General features: G+C 40.9%; 1 long non-coding RNA gene across 1 annotated transcript; it reads left to right on the forward strand.

The window, feature by feature from the left end:
• Positions 1 to 228: 228 nt before the first annotated feature.
• Positions 229 to 5,815, forward strand: LOC308589929. Its single transcript, XR_014009563.1, has 2 exons — positions 229 to 631; positions 5,770 to 5,815. It is a non-coding gene; the product is annotated as an uncharacterized lncRNA (long non-coding RNA).
• Positions 5,816 to 7,835: the final 2,020 nt, after the last annotated feature.

The raw sequence follows: 7,835 nt of genomic DNA on the forward strand, positions 1-7,835 counted from the left end.
GAAAAGTAACTATACAACCTGCAGAATACATCTGAAGGCAGCCCTGTATAGGAAAGTTTTTAAATGTTTAATGTTTTGTTGTGTTTTTATGCATGTTTAAAGCCTCCCGGAATGGCTGGGGCAACCCAGTCAGATGGGCGGAGTATAAATAAAAATAAAAATACAGTGGTACCTCGGGTTAAGAACTTAATTTGTCCTGGAGGTCGGTTCTTAACCTGAAACCGTTCTTAACCTGAAGCACCACTTTAGCTAATGGGGCCTCCTGCTGCTGCTGCGCCGCCACTGCACGATTTCTGTTTTCATCCTGAAGCAAAGTTCTTAATCCGAGGTAATATTTCTGGGTTAGCGGAGTCTGTAACCTGAAGCATATGTAACCTGAAGCATATGTAACCCCAGGTACCATGTAATAGCTGTTGTTGTTGTTGTTGAATAGGACACCCCCATTTTCATTGGAAGCATGTTGGAGGGTATGTAATGGAGGACAGGAAAAGGGCATGGAACATCTTGCCCCCCAAAACTTAAAGTGCCTTTTTCCTTCCAGGTTGGGGGCAGAGAGCAAAGACATGATGCAGCAGCCAAAGGGAAGTGGAGGGAATGAATCCAATGCACAGCTGGTCCCAGGAAGTGAAAGGTACTAACCCGGCTCAGAGAAAAGTAAGATCCTTAGAGTTTTGCTGGGTCCACCATCACGTTGACAGGGCCAATCTGGTGTTTTGCATTTGCACCAGCTAGCTAGCCAGCCAGCCAGCCAGCCTTCTCTCCCTCTCCATCTCTCTCTGCCTCTCAGTAAGTAGCAGCAATTTGAGTGATTGGAGGTCAAGCGAGCATCAATACCCAGCACACTGTCTGCTACTGACCAAATAACTGTCTACTTCTCTGAGTTGGTTGGCATCTGACCAGCTCCTGTCTTGGCTGCTGGAGATAACTACTGTGATGGCGGACCCAGCAAATCTCTGCGGAGTGTGGAAATGAGGGGGGACACCTCTCTTAAAGCTTTTCCTATTATGTTAGACTCGGTGCTTTTTTCTGAGGAGACGCAGGGGTACGCACCCCTAAACATTTTGTGTATCTAAGTTTGGCCTCATTGAGGGTCAGTATTTCAATATGAGTAGGAAAATGAAAGTACAGTATGACCAGGAAGCCCAACATTACAAACTATGCATTCAACTGGAGGACCTACCTCATTGGCCAGCAGTAACTGCGAAGGAAGTTGAGAATTTAATCGCACAATTAAAGAACAACAAGGCCCCAGGGAATGATTACATCCCTGCCGAACTTCTGAAGTCCAACATTGGCTGGTGGGCCCCCCTGCTGGCGTCTTTATTTTCTTGGATCGACTCAACGGGTTTACTCCCAGATGGTTGGACTGAGGCAATAATTATCCCAATCTATAAAAAAGGACCCATGACAGATCCGGCGAGTTATAGACCAATCAGCCTTCTGCCTATACCCAGCAAACTATATGCCAAACATCTTTATACCAAGCTAACTAGCTGGCTGGAAACCGAAGCTATTCTAGCGGAAGAGCAAGCGGGTTTCAGGCAAGGCAGATCCACCATAGACCATTGCTTCACCCTAGCCTATTTAATTGACAAATATGCCAAAAAATCCCGTGGGGTGTTATATGCAGCCTTTATCGATCTAAAGGCTGCCTTCGATTCAATTCCACGTGTAAGACTCTGGGACAAATTGAGCACCTCTAGCATAGACAAAAGACTATTATTTCTGATCAGCTGTTTATACAAAGACACGGTGCTGCACGTAAGAACTTCGTTAAATGGCCATCTTATAGGACCAGTTCCTGTCAGTAAGGGGGTCAAGCAAGGTTGCATCCTGGCCCCAGTTCTATTCAACATCTACATCAATGATATGGTTAACTGTTTGTCATCTCCGGACTTCCACGCCCCCAAACTGGCTGACAAAGCAATATCAGTGCTTTTGTACGCTGACGATGCGATACTCCTATCTCGAACAAGAATAGGTTTAAATAGGCTCATAGGTGAATTCTCAGCATACTGTAGAAGAGAGCAACTTGCAATAAACTATCAGAAAACCAAAATCATGGTTTTTGCAAGGAAACACAGACAGTACAGCTGGAGGATGGATAACCAGACAATTGAACAAGTCAAAGCCTTCAAATATCTGGGTATCGTTTTCCAGTCGACCGGGTCCTGGGATGTCCATCAAAAATGTGCCAAAGAAAAAGCTGCTCAAAGCATCAAGATGCTGTCCCGCTTCTTCTATACGAAGGGGGGCAGATACATCCCAGCAGCCCTTGAAGTTTTTCAAGCAAAACCTCTGGCGCAGTTACTGTACGGGGCGCAAATCTGGACGGGGATCCATTGCTCCAGTCTCGAAACTGTCCAGTCCAAATTTCTAAGGCAGATACTCGGTGTCCCCTCCTGTGTTCCAAACGCAGCATTACGACTCGAGGCCTGCCTTCCATCTGTGGAAACTCGGACCTGGCAGAGAACATTTAATTATTGGCTTCGTCTTAATCTGAATCCTCCTGGTCTACTGCCGCTAGTAATGCAAGACCCTCACAAAAGCAAGTGGTTTAAAACTGTGCAGCAAAAACTCCTTACATGCGGTCTGCACTCACAGTCCCTACTATCAATGGGCCTCATTAAAGCAAAGAGTCTAATAGGCCAGCGCCTGAAAGACATTGAACGACAAAACAACCTGACTATTTTAAAGAAACTGTGCCCATGGTATACCTATTTTCCCCCTTCTCATTTTGATTCTCCAGCTTCATATTTGTCTAAACTAACCATCCCAAAATACAGACGTGCCTTTACATTGGCTAGATGGGATGTTCTTCCCTCTGCTGTACTCGAAGGTCGTTACCAAAAGACTCCATTTGAAAAACGACTCTGCCCATGTGGAGATGGTAACACGGAAACAGTGTCCCACGTCCTTCTTACTTGCCCCCTTTATAAAGACCTAAGGAATGAGATTATTACTCCACTCATTCTCTCCAACCCCGGCCGTTCACCAGACATTACACTGTATTTTCTATTATCTGATACGGATAGTCAGATAACAGAGAAGGTCGCGAGGTACATCGAGAGAGCTGCGAAATTGAGGGCCACCATCTGAGTGACAGACCTGTTCACCCGACGGACCTCCTTTTGCCTGTTCTTTTCTTCCTTTTATCCCTATTCTCACTTTTAACTCTTGTACAGCTGTGGCCTGTTGGCTTTGCTAATAAAGTTTTGAATTGAATTGAAAGTACAGTGGTACTTTGGGTTACATACGCTTCAGGTTACAGACTCTGCTAACCCAGAAACAGTACCTCAGGTTAAGAACTGTGCTTCAGGATGAGAACAGAAATTGTGCTCCAGCGGCGTGGCAGCATCATGAGGCCCCATTAGCTAAAGTGGTGCTTCAGGTTAAGAACAGTTTCAGGTTAAGAATGGACCTCTGCAATGAATTGAGTACTTAACCTGAAGTACCACTGTACCACTAAACATTTGTTTAGAGAGAGAAAAAGCACTGGTTATACTGAAAGCCCCTGGGGTGAGTGAAAGGTATGGCCAGTTATTCTTTCCTTGCCTCTGTCATAATACTGTCTCTTGTACTTGTTTCAGTTTATTTGGGGTTTGATGTTTTTAATGTACAGTCATACCTCGGGTTACAGACACTTCAGGTTATGCGTTTTCAGGTTACGGATGCGCTGAAACCCGGAAGTACCAGAACGGGTTACTTCCGGGTTTCGGCACTTGCGCATGCACAAAAGCACTAAATTGCACTTTGCACATATGTAGAAGTGCTGAATTGCGACCCTTGCATGCGCAGATGTGGTGCTGCGGGTTGCAAATGCTGTGGGTTGTGAACGTGTCTCCCGCATGGATCACGTTCGCAACCCGAGCATCCACTTCATAGGAATGTTCTGGATCATAATGCTATCTTATTATTGCAAGCTGTCTTGTGTGCATACTGGATGAAAAGGCAATGTGTCAATCAATAAACAAGCAATAACAAAGGCAATGGGATGGTGTTGTTCAATGGCACGTGATGTTACGCCATCTCTAAGATGGAGTAAATAAAATCACATGGACCAGCACAGCCAATCAGATGCAGCATCGCACATGGGGTGACATTTTTTTAGTGATGAACTATGTGTTGATTTCACTGAGCTGTGAAATATGAATAATAATAATAATAATAATAATAATAATAATAATAATAATAATTTGAGAAGTAGCTGGAAAAAAATTGGTGTGGTGGAAGTTAGACTAGTGAGAAATATTGGTTCAGTCCAACTCTTTTCGAACCTGGAACATAAATAATGATGGAAAGACAATTCATAGAGAATGGTCAGTCTTTGAAGAAATCTGTCCACTATAGGATGAGCAAGATCAAGGGCTCATCTAGACTTCTGCTTTCACCTGTGGAAAACCTCATCTTTACTGCTGAATCAGAGCAAACATTAATCAGGTTTACAACAGATAGACATTTGCTCTGATTCAGCACTAAAGAGCGGGTTTTCCCAGGGAAAGTAGTGGGATAAACAGAAAACCACTCAGCAAGTAAAAAAACAAGTGGAAAACAGCTTGGACTCATGCTTTTTAGGCACAGGACAAACAGAAATGTGGGCAAGTCCCTAGTCTGGCCAGTCAGAATTTAGGAAAGACCACTGGACAGGCAAGTGAATTGTGAGGACATAAGTTATTTGCCTTGCCCCTCTGTATATTTATTTAATTGAATAACTAATCTTCCCCCAAAACAGATTATTACTTTCACCGCCTATTGGCTTAGTGTCAGTTGCTGATTTTAGCTACTCCAGTGAGGCCGTTGCTTTTTTACTTTCATGCCAGTGTGGCTGGGAGTGGAGTTTCCATCCCAGAATGCTTCTAAAGCATGGAAACACAGGAATAAATTAACAGCAAACAAGAAAGAGCCTGATGCATTTTAGCCTCTGACATGCACCTCCTTAATTCACAAATTGCTCTTGATTACCAAAGTGGGCAGTCCAAAAATAGCCACAAATGTACAGCTATTCTTCAACTTGGTCATTATTGGAACTGGGTTAACTACACATACATTCCTCATTCACTTTGCTATGTTGATCCTTCCTGCTACTATTTTAGTTGACCTGACCTTAAACTCTCGCAAGGCTGCAGGGCTTTAGAGAATGATCTGGTGACCTGACCCTAAAATAAAACTCCATCTCTGTTTGTAGAACGCTTTAAATTCTGATTGACAGTCGCTGATAACTCTGCCAAAGGAGGTGTTTGTTTCCTCAGACTTAGGTGTTAAAGCCATAATTATAACTGAAGCTGTCATAAGCCTTTGCATTTTCAAAAATTTAGTAGCTGTCCAGTTGTTATTATCACTGGCAATAAACCCATAGACATTAAGAACACAGAAATCAATGTCAGGCTAGGGTCTCTATTGCTGATGCACTAGTTTCTCTGCCTAATAATAATAATAATAATAGGAAAACTGATGTGTGTATCGCAGTCTGTCCAGTCAGGTGCTTCACAAGTTACTTGTCCTTTTTTTAAAAGTCCTAGTTAGAGACAGGGAGACTGAAAACTTAACCAGGTCTCTATGGGGCTGATGGGACACACCTGGTACAGCTCTTTTTATGCCAGCCTATCTTAATTTCTATCTGCATCTTGTCTCCTTAAAGTACAGTGCACCGAATATATATCTTAGCATCTGAAATAATTCTCATATGATATCACTTAATTACCCCTTAAAATGAACAAAATATATTCTTTCAAATGCATGCAAATGAATGCCATTTTGCCATATTTCTAGACCATCTTTTAACTAGAATGTATTGCACACATTAAGAATAGTGCATGGTTATATTAGCATTATTTGAAAAGATGGGATCCTTCCCATAAGTAATTCACCTGCATACAGATGAGGATAAAAATTTACTCTGCAAGCAAATGTATGAACACTTGGTTAATGGCTAGGGATGAAGAGAATTTTGATTCCGTTCACATTTGAAAGTGAACCTACATAATTTGCACTTTTTGAAACAATCTGTGCACTGAAATGCAAGTATCCTTCGAAATGCATTTTGCAATGCAGTTCTTTAGCCAAAAAAATGTGTACAAATGTGCACATATTAGGTTAAAGTATGCATAGAGTAGTGGAACATAATATGAAGCGCATTATATTTGGAGGCATTGTTTTGCAGAAAAATGTGTACATTAGGCAAAACTGCATACAAAAATGGGTATATTAGGAGAAATTTGCACTGAATTGTAATGAAATGTCACAGGGTCTTTTTCACCATAATGATTCAAAAGTGAATAAATAAGCAAACTAAAATGGAGACCCGAACTTAAGTATGGAGAAAAAAGAAAGAGAAATGGAGAAAAAGTAAAACTGTCAAAATCCACCATTTCCTACTGGTGGCTCGCATATCTTTTGCGGAGTCACTTGAATGTCTGTTAAATCTTTCATTAGAAATGTTTTTTCCCCATGAGATGGCACAGCAATGAAAAGCAGCCCTCAGGCATCAGAGTGTCAAAGAGTTCCCTCTGCATCCCTCTTGGAGTGCAATTCTGTGTGACATTGCCAGAACCCCCAAAAAGACGAGTTTGATCACCTTCACTTGGTGAATAATACAAACCTGGAAGTACTTGTGCTGTCATATACATTCCACAAGAATAAACTCTATGTTCACTTTTGAAGTAACAAAGTTTTGTTGGGTTTTTCTTTTTCATTTTTCTCATCTGTTATTTTCCCCTGTTCTGGACGTCCCCACTTCATTTTAGCTGCTAATCCACATAACAAAATGCCAGTTGCTTGACCTCCATTAGACAATTTATGGTCCTAAATGCTGATGGATTTCATTATACAACTACAGATCATTCAGGTTTGAGGTTTGTTTGTTTCCCCCATTGCTGCATATGGCTTCAGGAATAATAATAAGAATTATTATTAAATAAGATTCTTTTTATCATATGTGGTGGTCTTGTAGTAAGGTTAAAGCTTACTGGGAAATAATATACAATGAATTGAAAAGGATGTTCAAAATAACTTTTGTAAAAAACAACAACCAGAAGCTTTTCTTTTGGGAATTATAAGGACAGAATTACCCAAATTGTATAGAAATTTGTTTATGTATACTACTGCAGCAGCAAGAATGCTACATGCCCAAAAGTGGAAAGAAGCAGAAGTCCCAGCAAAGGAAGAATGGATACAAAAACTTATGGAATATGCAGAAATGGTGAAACCAAAATAACAAACTTTTTATTAAAAAATAGAAATGGTTTATTGAATATTTACAGATAAATTGCAAACAGATACAAACATTAGCAGGATTATTGTAACAACCTGCAGTCTCATAAAAGTATATATTTAAAGTAGATAATTAAATGAATTTGGATATTAAAAAATAAATGTAAGTAACCACAGAAAGAGGGGGAAGGAAGTCAAACTTTGAATTGTTAAATTGGTTGCAAAACTAGTGAAATGTATAAATTTGAAAAGTATAAATAAAAACTTTAAAAAGAATTATTATTATTATTATTATTATTATTATTATTATTATTATTATTATTATTTCTTCATTATTTTTTTACTTGCAGGAGAAGAAAGTCTGACAGCTTTCTTCCAAATCTTTTTGATGCTAACTTTATTGGTTACAGATGTGAGCGGTTTGGCTTAACATTAGGTGAAGCCAGGCTATAACCCGACTCCCACCCATCTGCAGGGAGTCCATATAAGGGTAAACCACCAATAGGGGGAGCCCTATGACTTGCATCAAATAGGGGCACCCCGATGGGGGTGTCAACCTTCTGCCCCCCACACCAGATCACTGTAGATTTCCAGATACCAGCTGCAACACCGCCCACCGGGAAAGG

This window comes from Podarcis bocagei, assembly GCF_964188305.1.
Source record: "Podarcis bocagei genome assembly, chromosome: 6".
NCBI lineage: Eukaryota > Metazoa > Chordata > Lepidosauria > Squamata > Lacertidae > Podarcis > Podarcis bocagei.